This window comes from Podarcis muralis, chromosome 12 (assembly GCF_964188315.1).
Source record: "Podarcis muralis chromosome 12, rPodMur119.hap1.1, whole genome shotgun sequence".
NCBI classification, from domain to species: Eukaryota; Metazoa; Chordata; class Lepidosauria; order Squamata; family Lacertidae; genus Podarcis; species Podarcis muralis.
In genome coordinates, this window is record NC_135666.1 from 36,018,119 (window position 1) to 36,046,116 (window position 27,998).

A 27,998-nucleotide genomic window follows, 5' to 3' on the forward strand; every position below is an offset into this window, starting at 1 on the left:
TCCTTTAGATGCAGGAACAGGCACGGCAGTGAGAAATGGCTATGACCTGCTGCGTTGAGTGGACATTACTGATGCTTTTGACAGCAGATTAGGCGCTATGGCGCATAGATTCTTTTGGAAAGTGGCTTTGTAATTAGAAACTGTATTTCAGAAGTATCGTGTATCTGCTTATCTCTGCAGAGGCTGAAAAAGATGAAAGCGGAGTGCCTTCTCTTTCTACTCACCAGGGAGCAAAGAGGTGGAGAGGGCGATGGTTCTTTTAGAGCTGCCCCTCTGCTTTCTTTCCCCATTTGATTGAGTGTCAGACGAGGCATGACTTTAAGCACCCGATTCAGAGAATGGCTCTTTGTTTACAAAAATGTAAACCTTTACCTTTACCTTTTTACTACAGCGTAGAGGGACCATATCCAATGCCATTAGGAAAAAACACATTTTTTGAGGAAAATAGTAGTTTCTAAGGTGTGGAGTTTTTGTCTGTTTGTTTGTTTACAGGGAAATGGCATGCAGGAGAGGGTTAGCCCCCATGCTTCACAATCCTGGACCAGACTGGGACACCTTGTGGTCACGTTCCGTACACAAACAGGCAAGGTCCGTCCAGGCATGTTTTTGAATTATGTGCTTGAAGACACGCCTTGTTTGAATGAAAAAGCCATGTTAGCAGCATGCTTTGTGTGATATAGGAACGACTGGACACAGTGCGGCTATCATGAGGGGGTACAATATATACTTCTCTAGGTTCCTTGAAGAAAGGGGGGGATACAATAAACACAACATATGTTTGTCTCATTTACATATATAGAATGCAGTGATGGTGGAATCTTACTAGGAAGCAAATGACAGTTCAAACTCTCCTCCTCCCCACCTATCTGCATCCTCAATGGGTTGCTGTACTTGCTATTTTCTTCTTCAATTGCCAGCTCTAATACTAGGGGCAGAAATGCACCCTATATTCAATGCACATTTAAAGCACACGATTCCTTGTGGGGACTGTAGTTTCCCTCTTAAAGGTAAAGGTAAAGGGACCCCTGACTATTAGGTCCAGTCGTGACCGACTCTGGGGTTGCGGTGCTCATCTCGCTTTATTGGCCGAGGGAGCTGGCATACAGCTGGTAATGTGGCCAGCATGACTAAGCCGCTTCTGGCGAACCAGAGCAGTGCACGGAAACGCCATTTACCTTCCTGCCGGAGTGGTACCTATTTATCTACTTGCACTTTGTGCTTTTGAACTGCTAGGTTGGCAGGAGCAGGGACCGAGCAACAGGAGCTCACCCTGTCGTGGGGATTCGAACCGCCGACCTTCTGATTGGCAAGTCCTAGGCTCAGTGGTTCAACCCACAGCACCACCCATGTCCCAGTTTCCCTCTTGCAGAGCTATAATTCCTAGCATCCTTCGCAAACTACTGTTCCCAGAATTCTCTGGGGAAAGGCTTTAAATGTGTTTTAATGTATTATATGGATCTTTTTCAGCAGCTGAAAAAAAGGGAAGGTAGGGCGTCAGATTGAAGGGGAGGGGTGGCGTGGAGAGAGAAGCTAACCTTACTGAGAAGTAAGTTCTGTTGAATTTAATTGGGCTTACTCCCAGCTAAATGTGGTTAGTATTTCAACCTTAATGTAACTGGGATTTTGCACAAATGTTTCCATCCAACCCACCCTCAAAATATAAAATGGAACAAAATACCCAGATGAAGACCTCCCCAAAAACAGTCCAATGAAAACTGAGTATGCTCAGTACAAAATACCAGCTGACTTTTGAGGAGGGCAATAAAACTAGAAGGATGTGGGTTGGAATGAAATTGCTGGAACCCCATGTTGCAACATTTTGTTGCAGAGCCATACTTTTACTGTACATAATTTGCAATGCTGTGGGTTTTATATGAGAGGTATTGTGATTTTATAATTTTTTTAAAAATGAAAAGAATTAAGTTCGTTAGCAATTAAACAAGACGGTATATTTTATAATTTCTGGAAGCTTCAAACGGTGATATTATTTTACTGTAACAAACACTGATGAATACTATGCCTTTTTAAAAAAAACCCCAGTAACCTATTATGCTTAACTATGCCCTGTTTTCTGCCTGGTCCAGTACTCAGTTAAAACGCCAGAGTTAGAAAGAAAGTGTTTGACTATATGTGCTAATCATAATGACTTGGTTAGCTACCACACAACCGTGGGAATCACAAACATCCTAGTTTAAGCTCCAGTTTCTGCAGTTAATATTGTTGACATGGACTACAGTAAAAAGAGGGCCATTTCTGATTCTTTCATTTCCCCACATCCAGTGACGGAGCTGCATGCTCTGGTACTGGGGGGCGGAGAGCAGGGGGGCAGGGCTGGCACGCATCCTGGGGGTGTGGCATGCAGGGGCGTGGTGCCCAGCGCTGGTGAGGGGGCAGCCGCAATGGCACCCCATTGAGATCACGCTGCCGGGGGCGGTGCGCTCCCCCTGCACTCCTCTTCCTCCGCCAGTGCCCATATCATCATAACTAAATTACTCCATGAGAAGACGGTGAACATTATAGTTTTATAATAATATGCTGATTTGATAAGTTAAATGTAATGAAACCATCTCATTTCTAAGAAATATTCTGGGTAATGCTTTTTCATTCAGTGACATATAATATAGCTTCTCGCTTTTAATACAGTTTCATGCTCTTGGGAGATGTGAGATCATATTCAAAACTAATACAATATTTGCAGGCTCCCCTCTTGTCTAGGAAGCGAGTCAATGCCATCTGATATCCTTTGTGGTATTTTATCTCCTTTGTAAGATATAATGGGCTTCCCTTAAATACACAAAAAATTATGGTGGGGGGCCGATTATCACAAAATTGGGGTTAAAGATGAAAGTGCAGGCCATACTTTAGCCATTCTAAAGTGCTAGTGTGAAATCCAGGCAGTGCTCTAATATTTGGAGACTCTGGTGTACACCTGTACAGGTTGGTGCCATATGCATTTATGACTGAATATCGGCGGAGTCCATGAAGGAAAGCAGGACCACAATTAGCTCAGTGTGGAGCTGGATAGAGTCTCACTAAATACATGGCTCCCCAAGAAGAGCCAGTTAGGTTGCTGCTCCATCAATAACTTCAAGCCAGCTGAGGATGCTTTCAGCTCCATCCTCTCTGAGGAAACTATTGGAACTTAAAATGGCCATATGTTATTCCTGAGGTGCTGGCTGCTGAAGAACTGGGGAGACTTCCCTTTTAAGAGCGTGGGTGGCGCTGTGGGTTAAACCACAGAGCCTAGGACTTACCGATCAGAAGGTCGGCGGTTTGAATCCCTGTGACGGGGTGAGCTCCCGTTGCTTGGTCCCTGCTCCTGCCAACCTAGCAGTTTGAAAGCACGTCAAAGTGCAAGTAGATAAATAGGTACCGCTCTAGCGGGAACGTAAACGGCGTTTCTGTGTGCTGCTGTGGTTCTCCAGAAGTGGCTTAGTCATGCTGGCCACATGACCCGGAAGTTGTACGCCGGCTCCCTCGGCCAGTAAAGCGAGATGAGCGCCGCAACCCCAGAGTTGGCCCCGACTGGACCTAATGGTCAGGGGTCCTTTTACCTTTACCTTTAGCAGCTCAATGCCCTCCTTAGTACTGGGGCTTCTAAGTAGTCCTCTTCAGAGGAGGATGGCAGGACTCCCTCCTCAGGTATCTAGGGTTCCTCTTCTGTGGGTGTTTCTTGCAGCACTATATGGGGCGCCCTCTGAGATTGGTTCCTCCACCCAGTCTTCCCCATTCTTATGGTTCTGACATTGTCTCTGGTAGTACTAGATATAGCTCCTGAGATTTGACAGAAATTCTGAGCTTCAGAAGGCCCTTCATGGCCTGAGATGGAAACATACTTTAGTGATCTTTCAAAGACTTTGTCTGCTCAGGTCTTGGTGTCTGGTGGACAAACGCCAACTCCCTCGGCCTGAAGCAAGATGGGTGCTGCACCCCATAGTTGCCTTTGTCTGGACTTAACAGTCCAGGGGCCCTTTACCTTTTACCTTTATTTATACAAGTGATGTGAGTTCTGTCGGGATTTTCTCAGCACCTCCTCTTATCTTTTTCCAATTTTCCCTCGACTCTTCTCACAGCGGTAGTTGTACATGCTGCTGCCTCAGTGCTTTACGTCTCTTGTCTGTCTCTTCCTGTTCTGTTTTTGATTTCTGCTGGACTCCCTGGGATCGTGTGAAACCAAGAAATAGCTTGTAAAATCTGTGAGTCATTCATGCCATCTTAACTTGGGGTTTGGAGCAAAATAAACTCCAGTAAATGTTGTTGATTTATGATGACTGCCAAATGCTCTCGCATCTTCTGTATTTAGAATCAGTGCACAGGATGGCCATGAGAATAGAGTGATGTGGGAACTTGCCTTTTACCAGACTTGGTCCTTCTAGTTTAGTATTGTTTATTCCAGGGGCGGGGAACATGTGGCCCTTCAGATGTTCTTGGACCCTAATAATAATAATAATAATAATAATAATAATAATAATAAATAATTTATTTATACCCCGTCCATCTGGCTGGGTTTCCTCAGCCATTCTGGGTGGCTCCCAACAGAGTAATAAAAACACAATAAAACATCAAACATGAAAAGCTTCCCTAAACAGATGTCTTCTAAAAGTCAGATAGATGTTTATTTCCTTGATATCTGATGGGAGGGTGTTCCACAGGGCGGGTGCCACTACCGAGAAGGCCCTCTCCCATTAGCCCCAGTCAGCATAGCCAATGGTCAGGGATGGTGGGAATTGTAGTTCAATAAATATCTGAAGGGTTATGGGCTCCCCATTCCTGTTCTCATCTGCTACCTAATTATTTGAAGCTGAGCCCTTCTCAAAGACTGGAAGTGGAGAATAAAAGAGAAGTATTACAAGTTGACATGTAGAAGGTTCTTTCTGCCTACGAGGATGGTATATATATACACGGTATCCCTTTTTCTTCCATGATGTTAAGGAGATAATACATAGCAGATGCTGTCAGTGAAAGGTCTCAGTAAATATCTTCTCAGCAGGACTAGATTAAGACCTCTGGAGGACCTAAGCACTTAAAAGACTTTGGTGCCTATAAATATATATCTGATTCAAAATATAAGCAATAATAGACCATAACATAAAATTTTATTTTTTGAAATGAAACAAAACCCACAGTAAGATAGAAAATGATGTTTCTTTTTGTATACTTCCACTTTATTTATATTTTGGGGGGGGGGAATTCTCCTACTTTTTTCAAATGGCAAAGTCTTTGATCAGATCCTCAAAACTAACCTTATGTAACACATCTGCTTCTATACTTAGTAGAGATAAGGCATCCAGCCTGCCTTGTTGCATAGTTATCTGGCAATGTAAAATTTCTGTGGTGGCCCCCTTCCCTTGATGCCCTTAGCATGGGCATATTTTGCTCAATGTTTAATCCAGCCCTGCTCTTCAGAAATCCACAGGGTGTGAGAGACTGTTTACTCTTTCTGCTCGGCCCTTTTGTATTGGCTAAGCTCCTCCTTCACTGAACTCTTATTAATCATTTCCTTGGAAATGTTGGACACCCATCCTTCCATCCATTCAGAGCAGAGAAGAGATACAAAGACCTTTTAGCTTTGTGAGTGTGGCAGTGCCTGATGTAGGTGCTTCCCAGCCCCTTGTTAGAGTAGATGATTGGTGGAGTGGTGAGAATGTCAGCATCATTTTCTGGTCCTGTCTCTTTTTCTGGTGGCAGCCATTTTGTCTTCTGCCAAACAGCACAACAGCCATCTTGTGACGGATGTCAATGGCACTTTCTCAAAATGCCAACTGTGATTACTGGCCCCAAAGGTTGGCATCCCCCATACGTACAAGATATAGATCCTGAGAAGTGATGCTTTATTGGTACTACTACTAATATATTCATTTTTATTTTTTGTAAGCAGTTATCAAATTTTGATAGAGGCATAGGTGGCCAGTGGTGCTCCCACTTGGAGACCCTAACAGACAGCAATTTCTGATCATTTCCGTTATTAATTCTTTCTACAGAACTGAGTTGGCTTTCTCTGGATTTATGCTGGGGTTATATCTGTTTGCTGACAGTTCTAATAGTGTTTGAGGACCCAGGAGGGCAAATGTTGCAACAAAGGCAGCTCAATAAAAATATTGAATCATAAACGCGGCAATTATATGGATAAGTCACAAATGTCCTCCCAGCCCCCCCCCCAGCCCTTCTTTTCAAAGATGCCTTAACCATTTGGTGGTGACATAGTAATGGAAATAGCTCAAATGCATTAATTTTATTAAGGCATCTGAAAATGGGAGTCATAATGGCTGGGAAATCAGCCCAGCACGCAGCTTCTTTTACCTCTCTTTGAAACAATAATTGCCCCTGTTGATAGCAGCGGACTGTAATAAAGTGTAATTTGTTTTGTCTGAGTTCTCTGAAACCTCTTGCATATTAGGTCTTTGGAAAGAGCAGTTTGCATACCTCGTAATTGATGCAAAAGTTACGGAATCCATTTCCCCCTCTTGGGAGCAATCTGAGCGGTACTTCGGCTTCCCCTCCCCCCTTTTTGAGGGTTGAAAGAGGTCAGGTTGCAACTGTTTGTGTTTTTCCAATAATGAGACTAGAAGTGTTAAGCTAGTGGGTGCTCGCCTTGGCCCCGTGACAATCAAGGAATAACACGTGCCTGTAAATGGATTTCCAGTCCATTAATAATAGCCCAGTGCTGGGAATTTATGTATAAATAGCAAATGTTCTTTGATATGCTTGCCAAATCCAGTGAAATTTGCTTCAGTGTTATTATCAAGAAACAGTGATCAGTGGAGGGGCTAAAATAAAGTAGCTTATTAAAAAACCCTAAGAACACAATCTGACATACTGCTTGACCAATGAAACTAACCTGGGCCACATCCACTCCATAAAAAACACATTTAAAGCCGATAACTTCCCCCCAAAGACTCATGGTTTGTTAAGGACTCTGGGAATTGTAGCTCTGGGAGGGGTAAACTATGGTTCTTTGAGGGAAGCCATGACTGGTGTAAATGTGCATTAAATGTAAGGGGACAGAAGGGGAATTGGCCTGAAGGAGGTTTTACGACAAACAAAGAGAGATAAACATGGGCACAAAAGCTTTCTGGTTGTTGGGTCTCAATCTTGCCAGGACATTGAACCTGAGGTCTCCTCAGATGAAAAAAACCCCACCCATGATTATTATGACCTCCTAGTGGCGCAGCAATAAAATTGCTAGTGCCTTTGCAAAGCTAAGCAGGGTCTGGTATGGTTTCGAATTGGATGGGTGACTGCATGTTGAGATAGCTGCATTGTAGGGGGTTGGACTAGATAACTCTTGGGGGTCCCTTCCAGCTCTAAAATTCTCTGATTCTATATTTAAATACACAAAACAATACAAGGGGTGTAATACTTTGTTCCTCTCTTACAACAGCCATGTGAGGTAGGTTAGGCTGAGAGCTGGTGACTGGCCCAAGAAAGGAAGTAAGCAAAAACAAAGACGAGTTTGTTTTTGAAAATCCATCTAAAATGTGAAATTGCACATGTTCAGAGTATGTTCGTATTTGTTTAGTAAGCCTGGCAAAATGGTTTTGTTTGCATGTGTCTTGCTGTCAGTTGTGTAACTCTACAGACTCTGACTATTTTTTGTAGCTTAGAAAAGCTTAAGGCATAACAAATATGTTAGTCTTTAAGACATCACATTGCTTATTTTGTGGTACCTTATTTCACGTGTTTTGGGAATTGCACCAGAGCCCCAAACCACCTTAATCCAGCCTTCTAAAGGGCCCTGGTGAGGAAGTAACTGTGGAATAGTGAATAAGTAAATTATGTACGTCTAGCAGCAGATGTACAGAGAGCCATTTATTTTCTTTTTCCACATAACAAACTTTTGGGCCTCATCACAGCCCTGTGTGAGTGTGGGCGGGCAACAATAGTTCACAAAAATGATGCATCTACAAGCAGAATAAATTATTTCATTCCCACCTCAGGATATTGGAATGAGGACACACGCACATGCTTTTCAACCCTTTCAAGGCTTTCTACCAACAGAATATTTCAGTGTCTGTAAGATGTTTAAATAGCTGAAGGCAAGTCACTCAATGGTATCCAAAGCCTCGGGCAATAACATGAGGTGAAAGCATAGTATAAAAACGCAGGACAGTGCTCCCTTTTTGTGCCTATCAAGCACTGCCGCAGCATTCAAGTCTGATTTAAATTCTCAACAAAAGAAAGTTCAGTGTAGACATTCATCTCAGATAGCAGGGGGGGGGGGGGAGGAAAGGAAAAGGAAAAGAAAATAGGTATAAAGAATCCCAGGAGAGTAACTGTCACAGTCAATAACGCCAAGAAGACAAAAACGTGTTGTGGCAAATTTATGCACTCCCTGGTTTCCTGTGGAAGGTGTTTTTATTATTTTTTATTTTAAGGAGATTAGATGTAGATTTACTGTGTTGTAAAAGCCAAAGGCCATAGCAACAGGAATATACAGGGGCAATGACAGAGAAACAAGGCTAAGCTAGCAAAACAAATTTGTGAGCATTAAATAGATACGGTACATTGCATGTTCAGACCCAGAGACCTCTCCCCTAAATAAAAACACATTTGACTCAAATTTTAGTTGGGTTTTTGGCAGAATTTAGGCCGCAACTTTATTGATTACAGAAAGTGAGTGGTTGCATAGGCTCTGGTTCGACTAGCTCTCTGCACCCTTGCAGGCAGCGCTGGCCCAGAGCTCTATCATAGGTCACCCAAGGGTGAACACCTGAGGTAGGTAGAAAGCCTGGGTACAGGCTATGTACACTCCCCAGATGCTCCCCTGGACTCAGGCATGGGCACAACCCCCTCTCAGGGTTGACCAAACCAAGTTGAGTCCCTGGATTCCTTTAACGGAATACCCTTCACATAGGGATGGCAAGACCGTTCACCTGAACCAGTGCCTATCCGCCACACGAGCTGTTCCGATGCACGAGCCGAAAGAGGAATCTCTGGATCTCGTGCATAGGTATTTATAGGTCCCTTGGTCCGTTGAGATAGCACCCCATTGGCCAGATTAAATCCAGCAATGAGGGACCTACCAGTCGGATGTTGTGGCTATCCAAGAAACCCACCTACAACAAGAAGGTCAGTCTCCAGGTCTCACCGCAACATGTGCCCTCTTTTTAGGGAGGACACGACACGCTTTAACACAGCCTTCCCTAACCTGGTGCCAGAAATATTAGACTATGAACCACCATCCCTGACAATTGGACAAGTTGGGGGGCGGGGCAGCAGGAGATGAAGTCTGGCAGGGCGGGGGCATCAAGGTGGGGAACACTTCAGTACGGATTAATATGTTAGAAAGACATGTGCTTTTTTCATCTTTCAACTGCACCAACCTTAGTTGCATATCTTTCCCACCTTTTTCTCCAAGGAGGTAAAGGCGGCATACATGGTTTCCCCGCTCCTCATTTAGTCCTCACAACACACCTGTGAGGGAGATTAGGTTGAGAGGCATTGCCTTGCCCAAGGTCACTCAGCGAGCTTTATGGCTAAATGGGGATTTGAACCTTAGTTTCTCACATCCTAGTCTGACACTCTAACTACTAAGCCACACTACATCAGGTACATATAATCCATCTAATGCATACCCTCCAACTGTCCCTATTCTTCTGGGACGTTCCTGGAATTTCAGAAGCCACCTTGGCTTCTGATTTGACCCTGGAACATCCCAGGAATGAGCTGGTGCTCACAGTGGTGCTGATGGGGTTGAATATGCGTATAATCCTTTCAAGGTAAAATCGAATCCTTCATCAAGTGCAACAGGGAGATCATGTGTAGCTAAATCTTGTTCTCTCCAGTAAAGATTTCTGGTTGCTTCCAGACCACCTGCTTATTGAGCAGCCACTCCTATCTGTTTGAATAAAGGTTGCGAGAGACTTAGATGGTGTCAGCTGTGTTCATTCTCATCTGTTTGCATGGAGGTTTTCCAGTGTCACAACAAGCGAGTGCCATCCCACGCTTTCCGCAGCATTTCCCTATCCCTTTCTTCGTCACAAAAAGTTCAATTTCAGAGGGGAAATGGGTTTGCTGCATAAGAGAGCTCCAAATCAACTTTAATGGCAGAACGTGAATTTCCAGTATGCAACTGACTCACACACTAAAATAGCACCCGTCTGCAGGCTTCCTCCATTTCCCCTGAAATCTTGCCTGCTTGCTTATATCGGGGATGGAGAACGTATGGCCCTTCAGGTGTCATTGGACTACAACTCCCATTGTTCCTGACTATTGACTATGGTGTCTGGGGCTGATGGGAGTTGGAGTCCAACAACCTCTGGGGGAGCAGAGATACCCATCCCTCTCTTATATCAACAAGCATTTAACCAACTAAAAATAACCCAAAAACCATCCTACACAATTTGGATTAGGCTGCATCCACACCAGCTCCTACTCAACAAACCAGTAAGTTCTTAATTAGGCTGGCTTCTCTGCTGCTTTATGCACATTTACAGTTTACACATTGAAAAGTAAGACTTCGAATACTGGAAAGGGCAATTGCCTCTAGGCTTCCTTTCCTTAAATTGTTCTTTATATCAATGGATCCTCTTAATGGATCTTTTGTCCAAGTAAGCTTTGAGAAGTAACAGGGTTCCTTTGTGTCCAGCAAGAGCCAGTTCTGAAGTCTGTTCTCCTATGAAACCAGATGTTGCTGTTAATATGTGAGGCCTAATGGAAGCTGGATCCAATTAGGATGCTAGGGAACTGCAAGTATTTATTATTAGTTATTGAATTTGTATACCATCCTTTATCAAAGGATCTCAGGGTGTGGTGTGCATTTGGGGGAGAGGGCCCAGCAGCAATTGACAAGAAGCCCCAAAGGTGGAGAGATGAAGTCTCAAAATTATGCCTGGATGATGATGATGATGATCATGAATATGCCAAATGTATTCCAGTGACTTACCATCTTAAAGGCAACACAAGTTCAGTGTTTAGATACAGTGGAAAGAGTGGGATTTGCTGCTGATGACATTATGCTGAAATGTGATTGGTATACTAAGTTGTAAGTTCGTAAATGGCTGCTAAGGGAGTTACCAGTGACATAGAAGATGAAGTCTGGGGGACACTCATTGTGGAAGATGATGATGATATGCCGATCATCTGACCGGGTTGCCCGAACCATTCTGGGTGGCTTCCAACAAATTAAAAACAGTAAGACATCAAACATTTAAAAAATTCCCAATACAGGGCTGCTATAATACTATAATGGATCTTTTGTTAAAGCCAGAAAAGCATTAACAATGCCCCCTTTTCATTTTAAAGTCAACATTTCCAGATTAAACAGTCTTAGTCATTTGGCAAGAGTTTATTTCCCCCCGCCTTTCATTTTTTTCTGCCTTCCAAAATCTTTTTGTGCTTTCTTTCTGCTCAGCGCTATGTTCCAGAATTATTTCTATTGGGCTGCTGTAGTCCTTCCAGGCCCCTTTCCCAATTTGGCCGTCAAATGAAAAGGATATATCAGGTAATGGAGGCCTTGGCCTGGTGTGTTTTTATTAAACTTCTTTTTTTATATGGGAGAGTAAATATTGAAGTGAACTGTGTGTTTCAGCCTTGGAAACGAAGCGTTTTTAAAACCCTAAGCTTTGTAAGGCTGACCTACATTGGGTCGGAGAGAGTGTACTGAGCAAATAATAAGTGAGAACAACTGCTTGGAGAACCATTCCTGAGTCAAACTAAAACAGTGCTATTTGAAAATATTGTTGCCTGTTGGTTATGTGGCTGGCTTGGCTGCTTTGGCATGCTTTCTTTAACCCGATGCTCTTCAGATGTTGCTGGACTAAAATGCCCATCAGCCCAGGCCAGCATAACCAGTAGTCAGGGATGATGGGAGTTTCAGTCCAACAATTGGAATGCACCAGGTTGGTAAAGGCCAGGGTTCAAATCCCCAGTAAACCATGAAGTCCACTGAGTGACCTCGGGCCAGTTATTATGGCCTTGGTTTCATTAATCTGGTGTACTAGTGGAAGACAGCGCTTTTGCTTGTTTTGCTGAAGACCTCTCCCCCATCCTATTTAAATCACTCCGTCTACTTAGTGGACTCCTGCTAGTCCCCTCCTGTTTTCTTTCTCTCCCTTGGGGGACCAGGCACCCCCAAACTTGGCTCTCCAGATGTTTTGAGACTACAGTTCCCATCATCCCTGACCACTGGTCCTGTTAGCTAGGGATGATGGGAGTTGTAGTCCCAAAACATCTGGAGGGCTGAGTTTGGGGATGAGTTAGGATGTAGTTAAGATGAGGGCACATAACATTGGGCTGTTTCTTGCAGGCAGCCCCAGAGCGATTGGCTCACCACCCCTGCAGTACACAACGAGAGTTTCACCACCAGCAACATTTTTTCATAGGCATTCACAGGTCTTTCATCGGGTTGAACTAAACATATGTGTAAGGATGAACAGATACAAGGAAAAGATACAAGGAAAGAGTAAGGATGCTATCAACAGAGAGATCATGTATGGATGCTCAAGATCTTCCCATGGGTTATAATTGTCGGAACTGGCCCCAGCTGGAGTGTCTCCCCTCAGCTTTGCCACTGTGGAGATCCATCAACCTCTGCTCCAATGTGCATCTGTGACTCAAGCTTTCAGGCTTGAGCACACATTACTCAGCAGTGTAAACTGCACAACAGAAGAGGCTTGAGGCTGTAGATACAATACTAAGGCTACACATTTATTATACATAAATCAGGACAAAGAAAACATGGCATCTCTCCTTGCCGTCTTCTCCGAGAGAGACTGAAAACAAAAGCAACACAGAGCGGAAGTTCCGCTCACGCCAGCAATCTGTGCTGGAATGTAAACAGACATGTGACATGTAGCAATCCCATATCTGCAGCAAAGGGTGGAATGGAATTCTCAACAATAATGTGGGGAACTTTAACATCAATCCCATGCCTGACCTTTCGTACTCCTTTCCTTTCAGAGCGATGAGGAATAAGAACTGATGAGACAGTGTGTTTAACTTCCTGTTTTAAGCAAATGTGTTATAGCTGATAGCTTCACAATGAAGAGTATAACATACCATACTGTGAGTGAATTTCCCTTTTGTCTGCTATATAATTTGGCTAAGACAGTACTTATCTAAGAAATTATACAGTATCAGATATAAGCAGCCAGTGCTTTTACAAAACTGGATATTATTGAGACCTGTTGTATCAATGTGTTAAATTATTTCCAGATGAAATACTTGGAAAGCTATCATTTAACACATTGTTGAGATTTAGGCTTCTTGATGCTTAAAACATTGCCCACTGAAACATTTCACGAAGGTATAATTTAAAATACCACTTGTTTCAACTCATTGTAGGAGAAAGGCTGTAGGAGGCTTCACTTTAACGGGGTCTTTAATAAAATACAAATGTCACCACACTAAGAAAATACAGTTGAAGCAATATTGCTTTTCTACAGTGGATTGTGGATGGTTTCTGTGTGTTTAACCCAATAACACCACTGTATATTCTGCTTCCCCTCCCCTCCTACCATATACCTGTGTTGCAAATTGCAAACAATGTAGCTAGTGAGGGAAGACCAGGAATTCACAAAACAATCCATTAAATTATCTGTAGGCTTTTGCTTAGAAGCCTGTGATTCAGCAGAAGAATGATCTCTGCTGGTTATTTTAAATTGTTTAAAAATAAAGGATAAAAAATGATTTTAATATTTGCAACGTTTTAGGGCAATTATGTTGTGTTGGTCCCACAATAATTTGGATCTTTCATCGCATCAGCAAGTTGAAGAAAGCCAGAGTGACTCTTACAGGACATGTCCAGACTTTTCACTGTTTTCAGGTGGGATTCAATCATATCCTGACAAATGCAGGTTGTGCAATGATAGTTGATTGGAAGGTCTTGTGCAACAAGCCTGCTTCCTCCAAAGAGTGGACTTTATAAGAAAAGTATAAGGAGAATGCGCTGGAAAGTGTGGGATGGCACTTGTTTTGATGCAACATCATCTAACCACCCTGTTAGCAAATCAGAATGAATGCTCATTAAGTAGCTAACATCATCTCTTTTCCTTGAAAACAAATCACGATGAATGCTCAATAAAGAGGTCATCTGAAAGCGCGCCGGATCTCAGGTTAAAACAATCAATGTGCCAAAACATGGACTATTGGGTGGGAAATTTAGCATCTAAATGAAGTAAACAAAGGAGAGGCTTGGGGCCTTTCCAAGCAGTACCAAACTGTGGTGTTGTTTGGATCTTGCGAAGTAATGAGCAATGCGCTCCTGAAGATTTCTGCTCCAGATGAGGGTGTAGCAATCTTGACAGCAGTGGAAGGGAAGTCAGTCCTTACCAGCCCCTGACGCTTTGGTTCTACATTCCAGTCTCATATTGGTAGCAAAGCTGAGACTGATAAGACTTTCCTTTACCTCGGCAGCAAGTTCAGATAAGGCTTTTCTATCTTGTATGAAATTGCCATCAATTTTCTTCTAAGAACTTTATAGTAGAGGAGAGCATAGGTATGGTCAGTGAGGAAAGCAAGAGGGATGGACACTTTAGTAAAACAGAAACAAAATGTGTGGCGCTGTGGGTTAAACCACAGAGCCTAGGACTTGCCGATCAGAAGGTTGGCGGTTCGAATCCCCATGAAGGGGTGAGCTCCTGTTGCTCGGTCCCTGCTCCTGCCAACCTAGCAGTTCGAAAGCACGTCAAAGTGCAAGTAGATAAATAAGTACCGCTCCGGTGGGAAGGTAAACGGCGTTTCCGTGGGCTGCTCTGGTTCCCCAGAAGCGGCTTAGTCATGCTGGCCACATGACCCGGAAGCTGGACACCGGCTCCCTCGGCTAATAAAGTGAGATGAGCACTGCAAGCCCAGAGTCGGTCACAACTGGACCTAATGGTCAGGGGTCCCTTTACCTTTACCTATGGAAATGAAAGTTATGAATGAGTGAATCTTTCAGTTTCTCTCAGTTTCTAATTTTTCCAATCTTAAATTCAGTTCTCCACCTTTCCACATCAGTTTGCGATTTCTTTTTTCAAAAAATCCCCACGAAAATTCTTCAGCCAGTGCTGCTAATTCAGCAGTTTGTTTTCACCCCCACCCCCGGAGGTGCGCTCCATTTTCTCTCGAGACAAATGAGTGTCAACAACAATCCAAGTGCAAATTTATCCCATTATTCACATTTTCATATGTGACTTTGCCCAATATACACATTTTTGTAAAGTCATTTTCCCCAATATAATGCATTTTTCCCATGTTGTTTTCTCTGATATATGCATTTATATGTGCAAATTTGTACACGTTACTTGGCTGGAGACCTGCATTGCAAAATTCAGAGACATGCAGATTTTGAAGGACACCGTGTTTTGGTTCTCCTGTTGTTTTAGAAAGCTGTTTTGTTTAGATAAATGGAACAAAAATTTCTCCCCCGTCTCAGCAACAGTTTAGGAGAAACATCTTTTGGAATCTCAGGAATAAATGAGCGAATGCATGTCGCTCTTACCAGAGGAAATGGCCTGTGCGGAAACACTCTCGGTAAGTGAAAATCTATTGCTCTGTAGCAAGTTAAATTTTTAATGATCACTTGAGTCCTACAGCATATCTTCTAGAGTGAGTTGTTCTGGTTTGTGGGTGGGAAATGGGAAATGGCAACCGAATAGCAGATGCTGTTGAGTTCTTTGTTTCAGCAGTTGATGTTGTACATGGAAAAGTCATCCTTTATGCATGAGGGAGCCAGAGAAGCAGAGAGCATTTAAGAACAGCAGTGTAGGAAACAAGACAGATGTTTAGCAATAGGAGAAACAGCGAGGCAATCTGTTGGGTGGCGTGGCGGTGGGCACATTGCACATCAAGTGGAAGCAGAGAGGGTATTAGTAAAATTTACAAAGGGGGTCCAAGGATTTTAGAACATGATAATGGTACACTCCTTGAAATGATGCCTGAGCCATGTGAAATCTTCTGGAGTAGAACTTTTGAAATGTTATTTATTTTCTTACGGTGTAGTTGTATGTCATAAAGACTCTTTGAGGTAATTGAGCTGGGGTTTGCCACGTCATGGGAATCGTATAAACGAATTCTTGCAGCAAGAGAAGCAGAATGCATGGGGGAGGGGGAAAACAACACTCCCATTAGCATACAGTGGTACCTCTGGTTACGAACTTAATTCATTCCGGAGGTCCGTTCTGAAGCTGAAACTGTTCTTAACCTGAAGCACCACTTTAGCTAATGGGGCCTCCTGCTGCCACACGATTCCTGTTCTCATCCTGAGGTAAAGTTCTTAACCCAAGGTACTACTTCCGAGTTAGCAGAGTCTGTAACCCAAAGTGTTTGTAACCTGAGGTGTTTGTAACCCAAGGTACCACTGTACTTTCCAGTCTGTCCTGGATGTGTATTGATCCTCTGGCTGTAGCTAGGCACCAGGTTCAATGCATCTTTCCGTTTAATGTGCACAAATAACATCTGCCAGAGGGGTGCTGGTAATTATCGCAGCAGGTATAGATGCAGAGTCTATCATTTTTGTCCCATACTGAGGTTGAGCTAAAAATCATTCCTTTTGAAGCTTTTAGTTGGATTGGAGGAAATAGTTAAATCGCTCCTGTCACTCCTTCTAAACACCTGATAATGATCTCTCTCTCTCTCTCTCTCTCTCTCTCTCTCTCTCTCACACACACACACACACACACACACATTTTAATGAGCACATTTAATGCAATTACACATTTATCATCATGTGTAGCAATACCCAAAGTGTGTAAAAATGTCAATTTGGGGCAAGCTTTCTATGAATACAAAATATCCATGCAGCCAACTATGTGTTGAACACTTGATTGTGCTTTTAGAACCAGATTGCAACATTTCCTTCTCTTTGTATCTGTGTCTCAGTGTTGCTTGAAAAACTAATGAGATGCTTTTATCCAGTAACTAGTAAAATGCTCTTGATTTTTTTTTTGCAAAATTTAGTTCCTCACCACCCCATGCCATTAATTAAACAATTTCTTTTGATCACTGTTTCCCCCTGAAATGTTAAGTTCTTGGAAAGTTCCCTTAAATTTGAACCCGTTTGTGAATCTAGCCATCATAACAGAAATGATGCCCATGCTAACTTTGATCAGTTTTATTTGTGCACATGCCATCTGTGCATTAGAAGATAATGATGTTCCTTTCTCATGACTAATGAAATGTAAGCTTCTAACAAACTGTGGTCAAGGTTTATCTTATCCCCATAAACCGATCATTTACATTTGTCCATTGATGTGAAGTTAACAGAGTCAGAAACAAATTGTGTTTTGCAAACTGACTGCAGTCCACATGAAAGTGCTTTGTCAATTGAATTCATTTTTTTTTGGGGGGGGGGTGCTTATATGCCTCCTTAGAGATAGTGAAGCTTTATGGTTTATGTGATGAACCACATATTTTCCCCCATACTGAAAAGAATAAGTAATATTAATTTCTAAAAAAATTATTGGTGCTTGATTCTCCTGCCCAGTCTTGGTGAAGAATTCTAGATCTGATGTAGAACGTGCAATGAAGCTGTAAGAGAGTGGCATATCTTTCCCTTTCGTCATGTTGAAATCTCTGTAGATTTTCATCTAATGAAGCTCGATTTTGGAAGATTTGGGACATAAAAAAAAGAAAGTACCTCTTCACCCAGTGCATAGTTAAACTACGGAACTTGCTCCCTCAGAAGGCAGTGATGTCCACCAACTTAAAGGTAAAGGTACCCCTGCCCGTACGGGCCAGTCTTGACAGACTCTGGGGTTGTGCGCCCATCTCACTCAAGAGGCCGGGGGCCAGCGCTGTCCGCAGACACTTCCGGGTCACGTGGCCAGCGTGACAAGCTGCATCTGGCGAGCCAGCGCAGCACACGGAACGCCGTTTACCTTCCCGCTGGTAAGCGGTCCCTATTTATCTACTTGCACCCGGGGGTGCTTTCGAAGTGCTAGGTTGGCAGGCGCTGGGACCGAGCAGCGGGAGCGCACCCCGCCGTGGGGATTTGAACCGCCGACCTTTCGAACGGCAAGCCCTAGGCGCTGAGGCTTTTACCCACAGCGCCACCCGCATCCCTCAGCCACCAACTTAGATGGCTTTAAAAGAGGAGTTGACATCGGCCTGATCCATTAGGCTCTTCTGGTGTTCTTAAGGTGGTTTTTGAGAAAGCCTACATTCCAAAGGAAGAAAAAGACCATCGGCATGATGAAAATACTATTATAGATCAGATCATGCTCTTCAGACATTTGCAAAAGGGTACGCCTAATGAGTACTTTGTCAGACTTGTGCTTCTGTTCTCACAACCAGGTGGATGATTTAAATGGCATGTTGGAGAAAAAGTTTCTTTGAGAAGGGGACTGTCTGCATACACAACTGGCTGGATTTCAGACTTGGGTAGCGGTCTTGATTTTTGAAAACAAGAACAGAATTTGTAGCAGCATAGAGGAAATATATATATCTATATATCTATAGATATACTTTATAGACATAAATGTTACCTGTAGGTCAAAGCAACCATCAATGGTTGTCAAAATAGTTTTATTTTTGTCCTTTAAATTCTTTAAGTTTTTGAATTGTGCCTGGTTTTTTTGAAAGATTTGACCATATTTTACTATATCGTTGGAAAAATACAGAGGAGTGTTGGCTAGTTTGTGGTGTGTGGTTTTTTACTGTCTGGAAATGAGTGTAAGACATGTATTGTATGGTGGTATATTTATCCTCTCTAACGTAACAGGCTAGCAGCCGGGTGTGTGTGTGTGTGTGTGTGTGTGTGTGTGTGTTCTCCAGGAGCCAACCTTGCTCATTGCAGACTAGATGGATATAATGCACTCTGCAGGGAGCTGCTGCTGAAGTTGGTTTAGAAACTTCCATCGGTCCAAACCGTGACTGCCAGAATTCTCAGAGGAGCAATCACACTGTGATTACTCTGATACTTTATTATCCACATTGATTGCCAATTTGTCTCTGAATTCAATACGAGGTACTGGCTTTGACCTCCACAATGCAATGCTTTACATGTCTATACCAATGTAGGCCCTGATTAGTTCAATGGAACCAGCAAACAATGTAGAGAATTGCAGCCTCAAAGATCTAAGCAGCCTGAGTGTATCAATAATCACATTCCCACAAAGACACCTAGTGTCAGTTGTGTGACATTGGCAGGTAGTCACAGGAGAGAGGGCCTTTTCAGTTGTGGCATTCTGAATTTGTGACATCCTTTCAAGGGAAGCCTGGCTGGTTTGACTACTATTTAATTTTCAATGGGCAGCAAAAGATGTTTTTATTTCAGCAGCTGTTTTTCTTCTTCAGCTGAGATTTGATTGCTGCTGCTCTTGTGATCTTTGCAGTAAATAGTTTCATTATTTGATTGACATTATTTGCTTTGTTTTTGCTGTTAGCTGCCGTTAGCATTTCATAGAACGAAAGGCACAATAAGCACAAATATAAGAGAATTCTGTTTGTTAAAAGCATCTAGAACTCAAAAAATACGTAGGCTGTACATAATGAGCTTGGAGATGGGCGTCTGAAATTGGCTGAGATTTATGGACAATACCAGCCTAGTAGGCACTGTTAAGACAGAGAGGGACGATCAAGTCATACAGGGCGAGCAGATGGCCTTGTAAACTGAATTAACAGAATTGAAATTAAACCTGGTAGCACAGTGTGTAATACAATTGATACATTTAGCCATTTTTTAAAATTTGTGCTAATCCAGGTATTACAACAGCGTTCTTTGCTTTCTTTTTCTTCTTGTAATGGATTGACCAGCTGTCTTCTGGGGGTTGCCTATACTTAGGTAAAGGTAAAGGGACCCCTGACCATTAGGTCCAGTCGTGGCCGACTCTGGGGTTGCGGTGCTCATCTTGCTTTATTGGCCAAGGGAGCCGGCATATAGATATATAGATATAACTTATACTTTATAGACATAAATGTTACCTGTAGGTCAAAGCAACCATCAATGGTTGCCAAAATACTAAGCATGACTAAGCCGCTTCTGGTGAACCAGAGCAGCGCACAGAAACGCCGTTTACCTTCCCGCCGGAGCGGTACTTATTTATCTACTTGCACTTTGACATGCTTTCCAACTGCTAGGTTGGCAGGAGCAGGGACTGAGCAACGGGAGCTCACCCCATCGCGGGGATTTGAACTGCTGACCTTCTGATCGGCAAGTCCTAGGCTCTGTGGTTTAACCCACAGCGCCACCCGCGTCCCTTGCCTATACTTAGCCATAGTTAAATATGAAATGCTTTGGTGATATCAGTAAGGACACTTTTTCTGGAGGGGTCTTTGCCTCCTGTGAAAATTTGGTTGCTGATGATGGAGTCAAGATTAATTCAAACTGATACGAAGCAGAGAACTAGAAGGATTGTACTGCAAGGCTGGCTAACTTTTCTTGGCACCCGAGGTCTGAATTCATTCTTGGACAACTCTCTGGGGCCCACATGCCAGCAGTGGGTGTAGCCACACTCTCACATGCAAATGTAAATGTTCACAGGCCTGCACACACACATGCAGGCACACAAACCTCCTCCTCAGCTGATTTGTGCAGATCAGCAGAAGAGGGGACTTATCCCCCACCCCGCTCATTAAATGATTGCTCTGATGACTGGAGAGCAGGGATGTTGGAGAATGCGGAAGAAAATGGAAAAGGGAGTGGGAATTGTGGCAGTTCACATGTTTGCCTGTGGTCAGAAATGGAAATCAGTTGAGTGACCATGACTTGCAATTCATTCACATCATCGTTGGGGGTTTCTAAGTCTGTAAATGACACATAACGGCTTTTTAAAACATTGTTTTGCTGTCCCCTTTCCAATGAAATGGTTGTAACTTAGCATTAAATAGCTGACAGTGAGATGAATAGCATGGTGTGTTGCGGGCTATGTGTGTTGTTGTTTTTGTTTGTTAGTATGTTATGCATTTTTTATGTTTTTATATATTGTAAAACCACCCCGTGATCCTTCAGTATAGAAATTTAATAACAAAAAAATAAAAATAAAATAAAATAGTATTTGGCAGAAAATGAGCTGCAGTGGAACAGAAACAGCAGTGATTGTGATTAATTCAGGCCAGAATGGAAATTGCTAGTTTCTTACACCCTTGTGAGAGAGCGGGCAATTCATTTCTCCATTAGTACTCTGCTCACCTCAGCACTGGCTTTTACTTACTTACTTACTTTTGGAGAGGCCACCAAAATAGGATGTGTCTTAGAAAGATGGGGGGGGGGGGATGATTGGGAGAGCAGATCAGGTCCCTGAACTTGAGGTTTGCCATCGCTGGATGGAGAATTTAGCAGCAGAGACATCACATTTATGTTTCAAATAGGAAACCATGGGGTAGGCCAGCACCTTAAATGTTTTTTGTGGGAGTGGAAGCCTTGGGAGATGATAGCTAAAGGAAGCCGTGGATGAATAAAGAATGAATAACAACACATTTAATTTGGAGAATATTTGTGCTCTCTGCTTTTAAAACACCCTTTCTAGAAATTAACTTCCTATTGTTGGAAGAGGTTTAATGAAAGCTATGTGCTTGAGTCAGGAAGTTCAGAGTGACTAGAAGGATGGTTTGCCACACTGCCATTTGGGTATAGGATAATGGCACTGTGTGTCCCATGGTAAATATTGCTGTTTGTTGGTTGACAAAGGTCTGATTCACAAATGCCTTTGTGTCAACAGATCACTCAGCGTTCAGTGATTCATACCTGTGCAAACTGCCTCTGTGATGGCAGAGTATGTTGGGGATTGTGTCAGTCTGAAAGCTCTGGCCTGCTTCATACCTGAAGTCATCACCTCATGCTGCAGCCCTGTGTGAATTCATCCTTTGTGTGAATTCAAGAGAGCAGTCTCATTTGGTGGCTGAAATGATGATGCCACCAGGGGAGAGCCATATAATTGCACTAGTTAGTGTTTTGTACACTTGACTCACATCACATTTCAAAGCTGGAAAATCTGTGTGCCTGTGGAACTTGTTCTGTTCTTAACCCTTTGGTTCTGCTGCTACAGTTCCCAAATATCTGCAGGCCTCAATGTCGGTTCCTGTAATGGCAACTTCCCTCCTGAAGTTCCTTTGAAAAGTGGGAGTTACCATCTTAGGGACTTCACTCCAGATTTGTGTAGCCTTTTCTTCTCCCAAAGATATCCTGCAAGGCAGCAGAGGAAATGCCACATAGATCATAGAACTGTAGAGTTGGAAGGGACCACAAGGGTCATCTAGGCTCAAACCCTTGACCCTGAGATTAAGATTAAGTTGGTGTTGGCTGGAGATCACCAGAAGGTAAATGATCAACTATTTTAACAGGACTTACCATTGTTGTTGTTTAGTCGTTTAGTCGTGTCCGACTCTTCGTGACCCCATGGACCAGAGCACGCCAGGCACTCCTGTCTTCCACTGCCTCCCTCAGTTTGGTCAAACTCATGTTTGTAGCTTTGAGAACACTGTCCAACCATCTCGTCCTCTGTTGCCCCCTTCTCCTTGTGCCCTCCATCTTTCCCAGCAGGGTCTTTTCCAGGGAGTCTTCTCTTCTCATGAGGTGGCCAAAGTATTGGAGCCTCAGCTTACCGTATATTGCCCCTATTACTATAGCATTCTCATTAGCTCTGCCCAGTAGGTTTGGCAATAGTTGCCACAATGGCCACATATCGGGCAACGTTCAGACTGGGACACGGCTTCCATCTTTTCCAGGGCAGGTCTGAAAGGTGGAGAGTATTTCATTGAATATTTTTTTCTTCCTTGCCATTTTTTCCAGTTTCAGGATGTGTTACACATAAAGCTGTTTGCTTCGGATGGGTACATTTGCATTATCAGCAGAGGGAAGATAGAGAACGGCACAATTTTAGTTGATTGCTAGCGAAAGAGCCCTTCAACACAGTGCTGTAATTTCAATCCCTTCTTCGCTTGCTGGCTTCTTCAACAAAGTCTACGAACCAATTTACGCAACAGCATTCAGCTGTGCTGCACTGTGGATCAGCCAGAGGCTGCAGCAACTTCCTGCTTCCTTTGTCTGAAGCATCTGTTATGATAAAATAGTAAACAATTTATGGTTTTTTTGAACGATTCTCAGAAATTTTAATTCTGCGCAATTCACTCCGAGGAAACCGTAGATAGCATGTAGATCCTTCTTTTGTTTCTCGTGCTCAAGAATTCATTCCTTTATTATGTGTGGAGCCAAATCAGCTCTATTAACCAAAATGAGTAAGTGCCACGATTGTGTTGCAGAGTGGCTGACCTTTTCATGCATCCAATGAACAATAAAATGGCAGACCAATCAAGGACACCCAGGGAGCAGATGAGGGACATAATAGTTCCCCTCATCCACTTTTTCTTGTAACATAAGGACAGACTGCTTGTGGTGTGTGGCCAGTCTCTTTAAGAGGCATACCTTTAATGTAGCAGAAACTCCTCTCTGGGTGTGGTTTCCGTTATGTATTCAGTGGTCTGTGTTGCCGCAGCTTGAGTCTGGACCAAGGATTCTGAGCCCCTGTGTTCTGATTCATTACATGATATCCAATCACACAACATTTCAGGACTTGGGCCTCTGCCATTGGCCCTTGAACTCTGACTTATGATTCGCAGCTTGGAAGTTTAGACAGCAAATCATGTTGGGAGTGGGCGTGGTCCAGGCCTCCAGAAATGTATACAGTGGTACCTCGGGTTACATATGCTTCAGGTTACAGACTCCACTAACCCAGAAATAGTACCTTGGGTGAAGAACTTTGCTTCAGGATGAGAACAGAAATCACACGCTGGCGGTGCAGCGGCAGTGGGAGGCCCCATTAGCTAAAGTGGTACCTCAGGTTAAGAACAGTTTCAGGTTAAGAACGGACCTCCAGAACAAATTAAGTTCTTAACCCGAGGTACTACTGTATAAGCAGTTGCTTTGCCCCATTGTCCAGTTCTGTAATTCAATAAAGGTTCTTGCTGTTATCACTATGACTTGCCTTGTGGGAAGCCACTTACACTTCAGTTTCCTCAATAGCAGACCCTCCAAGTGTCCCTATTTTCCAGGGACAGTCCCGGATTTAAAGAGGCCACTTCGGTTTCTGATTTGATCCTGGAATGTCCTGCTTTTCCTTAGGATATCCCTATTTTCATCGGAGAAATGCTAGAGGGTATGGTGATAAGTAACTATACAACCTTTAGAAGACATCTGAAGGCGGCCCTGTACAGAGAAGTGTGTTAATGTTTAATGTTTTGTTACGTTTACAAATAATAAAATTATTATTATTATTACAGTGGTACCTGTGGTTGCGAATGGGATCCGTTCTGGAGGCCCGTTCGCAACATGAATAGAATGCAACCCGCAGTGGCGCGTCTGCGCACACGCGGGTTGCGATTTGCTGCTTCTGCGCATGTGTGTGACATCATTTTGTGCATCTGCACATGCACGAGCGGTGAAACCCGGAAGTAAACCTTTCTGGTACTTCCGGGTCGCCGTGGGACGCAACCTGCAAAAACCTATCATGAAGCAAACGTAACATGAGGTATGACTGTATTATTATTATGGAATGGGGCACCCCTATTTCCATTGGAGAAATTTTGGAGGGTATGTAATTGTTGGCATGCAGGTCTTCTTTACGAGGAGAGAAGCCATTTACACCAAGCCCCACTGCTGAAGATGAACCAATTGCTGTTCTGGGGAAACAGAAGATGGCTAATGATTTAAGCCTGATCAGTGGTCCTAATTTCCGTTGCTTTTTAAGCACAGCTGCCTTGCTGCTGATGAAGTCTCCATCCTGCTCCTTTGAGCAATTCTCTTCACTGCAAGGTTGCTGAAGAACTACAGTGCCTCTTAAGGTTGCCAGGCAGAGACTACTGGCTCACAAAGGACACCATTGTCCCAGCAAGAGTGATAAAGGGCACAGTGTCAGGGAGCCCTAAAGCAAAGGAATGAATACGATCAAGATGTAACACCAACAATAAACTGAAGTAAATCTATCACCCTTAGTCTAGGGAGTTATGACGGTATTGACAATCAGCATTTTTTTTTAAGAAAAGAAAACTTCATTTTGCACCTTGGGAGAGTTCACATCTCTAGTAAATAAACCATGTCTGAAAGCCCTTTTGATAGCATGACAAAAGCCAGTCTTTTGAAGATCAAAACTTTGGGAGTGTGACCCAATTTCTCCTCCCAATCCAATTTGCTCTGATAAAAGATTAAACTGAATGCTGTCATTACACTGGACAAAATACCAGTCCTGTCTCATTTCTGCAGATATTTGGTTCGAATCACCTTTTATTAAGACTCCATTGGGATTGAACTGTGCTGCCCTTGGAGGCTCACTTTTCTCCAGCTGCCTCTTCATTGCTTGGTAAACCTTAAGTGAATTCTTTTAATGTTCAGTTTGACTCAGAAATGTCAACCTGTCAAGAGCGAGGCTCACCCCCTCACATATTTCCCATGTGTCACAGGGATAACTGGTAGAGGCAACTCTTCTCTGCAGTCAGATGTGATTAGTCACTGGCTATGTATGTACCATTGTCAGGGGACTTTATAGAAAATGAAATGTTAACACCTGAAATAGTTCATATCAGCTCAGTGCCAACAGTTAAAAGCAAAGAAAGTCGATGATTTCCTTTGTCTCATGGGATTGCTATTCTGAGTAGGCCCTTCACTGAACTAAGGATGGAACTGCCTGTAATTTCACAGGATTCCATCATCTCTCCTCATTGGGGTGTCTAGACTCTGTAATCGCTGTAATTTCTTCCCAAATAAATGAAAGAAGTAACCAATTTAGTTCTGTGAAAAACTATTGAAATACCTTTCATGAAACATAGATTTGTCCAAGAGATGTTGGACATTTCCTCATGGAGGTCCTTGTGGATTGTGGGCATTGCTCATTTAGAACAAATGAACCAGCAATAAATCACACGGAGTAAGTCAAGTTATCTCTTTATTGAAAAAATAAAGAGATAAAGGATCGTCTCAGGAGTGCCCGGCCTAGTGAGCACAGAAACTCTTCAATAGGCCTTGCCCCTATGAATGTGGCTCTATAGCGGTTTGTTTTTAAAAAAACAATTATAAAGTTTGAAAGTTTGAATGCTTGAATATTAATAAATTAATTGTGAGAATTGTGAGAAAGAAAGTAAAATGAAACAAAATGAGTGAAAATGGCAGAGCATTGTGTGAGCAGAAGTTCTTCCAGGCCTGAGGAAACTGGTGATGGTGGAGAGAGTGGCAGAAAGTGGGATAGTCAGACAATTTCCCCACTTTTAAACACCTCCCACTTTTGGTTCTGCTCACTTTTGGTTCACTTTGGACAGAACCCCCACCCGCTACTTCCTCCAGCCTCATCTCCAGTCAGGATGTGCCTACTGATAGGCTACACCTGAGGAACTATGGCCGTCCTTGACACAATACAGGCCCTCCAAATGTCCCTATTTTTCAGGTTACAGGTAGGTAACCATGTTGGTCTGCCGTAGTTGAAACAACATAAAAAAATTCCTTCCAGTAGCACCTTAGAGTGCACACTTCTTCAGATACCTGAAGAATCACCCAGGCTAAAGAAGTATCTGAAGAAGTGTGCATGCACACAAAAGCTCATACCAATAACAAATTTAGTTGGTCTCTAAGGTCCTATTTTTCAGGGACAGTCCTGGATTTACAGAAGCTGTCCCAGTTTCTAATTTGATCCTGGAATGTCCCGCTTTTCCTTAGAAGGTCCCTATTTTCATCAGAGAAATGTTGGAAGGTATGGAATTATGCACCCCCTGAGCCAAGAAAATAAGTAACTGTGCAACTTTTAGGAGACATCTGAAGGCATCCCTGTAAAGGGACGTTTCATACCTTCCAACATTTCTCTGATGAAAATAGGGGTGTCCTATTCTATAATACTGGAATAAATTTACTATTTATACCCCACCCATCTGGCTGGGTTGCCCCAGCCATTCTGGGCAGCTTCCAACATAAATAAAAAACATAATAAAACATTAACTGTTTAAAAAACTTCCCTATGCAGGGCTGCCTTCAGATGGCTCGGGGGTCAGATAACTCCATACCCTCAACATTTCTCTGATGAAAATAGGGACATCCTACCATAATTGCCAGTATTTCTCTGATGAAAAGAGGGATGTCCTAAGGAAAAGCTGGACATTCTGGGATCAAATCAGAAACCAAGACAGCTTCTGTAAATCTGAGACTGTCCTCGGAAAATAGAGACACTTGGAGGGCCTGAAGTTTTTTTAAAATGTTTAATATTTTATTATGTTTTAATATACGTTTGAAGTTGCCCAGAATGGCTGTGGCAACCCAGTCAGATGGGCAGGGTATAACAACAACAACAACAACAATAACAACAACAATAACAATAACAATAACAATGGAATAGGACAAACCCCCTTTTTCATCAGAGAAAGGTTGGAGGGTATGGTATAAATGTTCTCCATCCCTGCTTGAAGGACATATCCAAACACAAACTTCCCATGCTTCTGCTTTTAGCTCTAACAATGAAAAAACAACAACAAGAACCATGTCCTCAAAAGAGATTCTCATGGTAATATGGCTCCTCCAGACCATCCATGCTAGGCCTGGATGATTGCAGTCAGGCAGGAAGGCAGCATAGACTAAAGGCGGAAGCTGAATGTGCATGAGAAACTGTTCACCAGACGCATGTGAAACGACTTTGGGGTGTGTGAGCAGTAGATGCACAGGCTCTTGTTATGCTCCCTGCATTCGGGCATATGGGTTCCAAAGGGATGTTAATCAGTAATAACAAGTTTTCTGTTACAGTTCTGAAAACTTCTTTCTGGGATTCTTGTCAATAAAATAGGTTCTGAAACTGCTCCAAAAGAGAAAATAAATGTCTGTGGTTTCCCCAGTATTCTTTCTTCCTACGTTCTCTATATTTTGTTCTGAAGCTTTGTTTTTCTGATATTTAGAGTTCCCCATTTACTAGCCATGAATTTTATCTGAAGCAAAGTCTGCACTGTAATTTCCACCCATTATAAACTGAAAGCTTAACTGCTTCAAAACAGCATAAGGAAAGGCATGGGTATTTACTATAATGCCTGCATATGCGAACACACACATCCAGACAACTTCTGTAGCTCTTTTTTCTTTATCGCATCTGGTTGGATGATAAAAATGACAATTCCAGCTT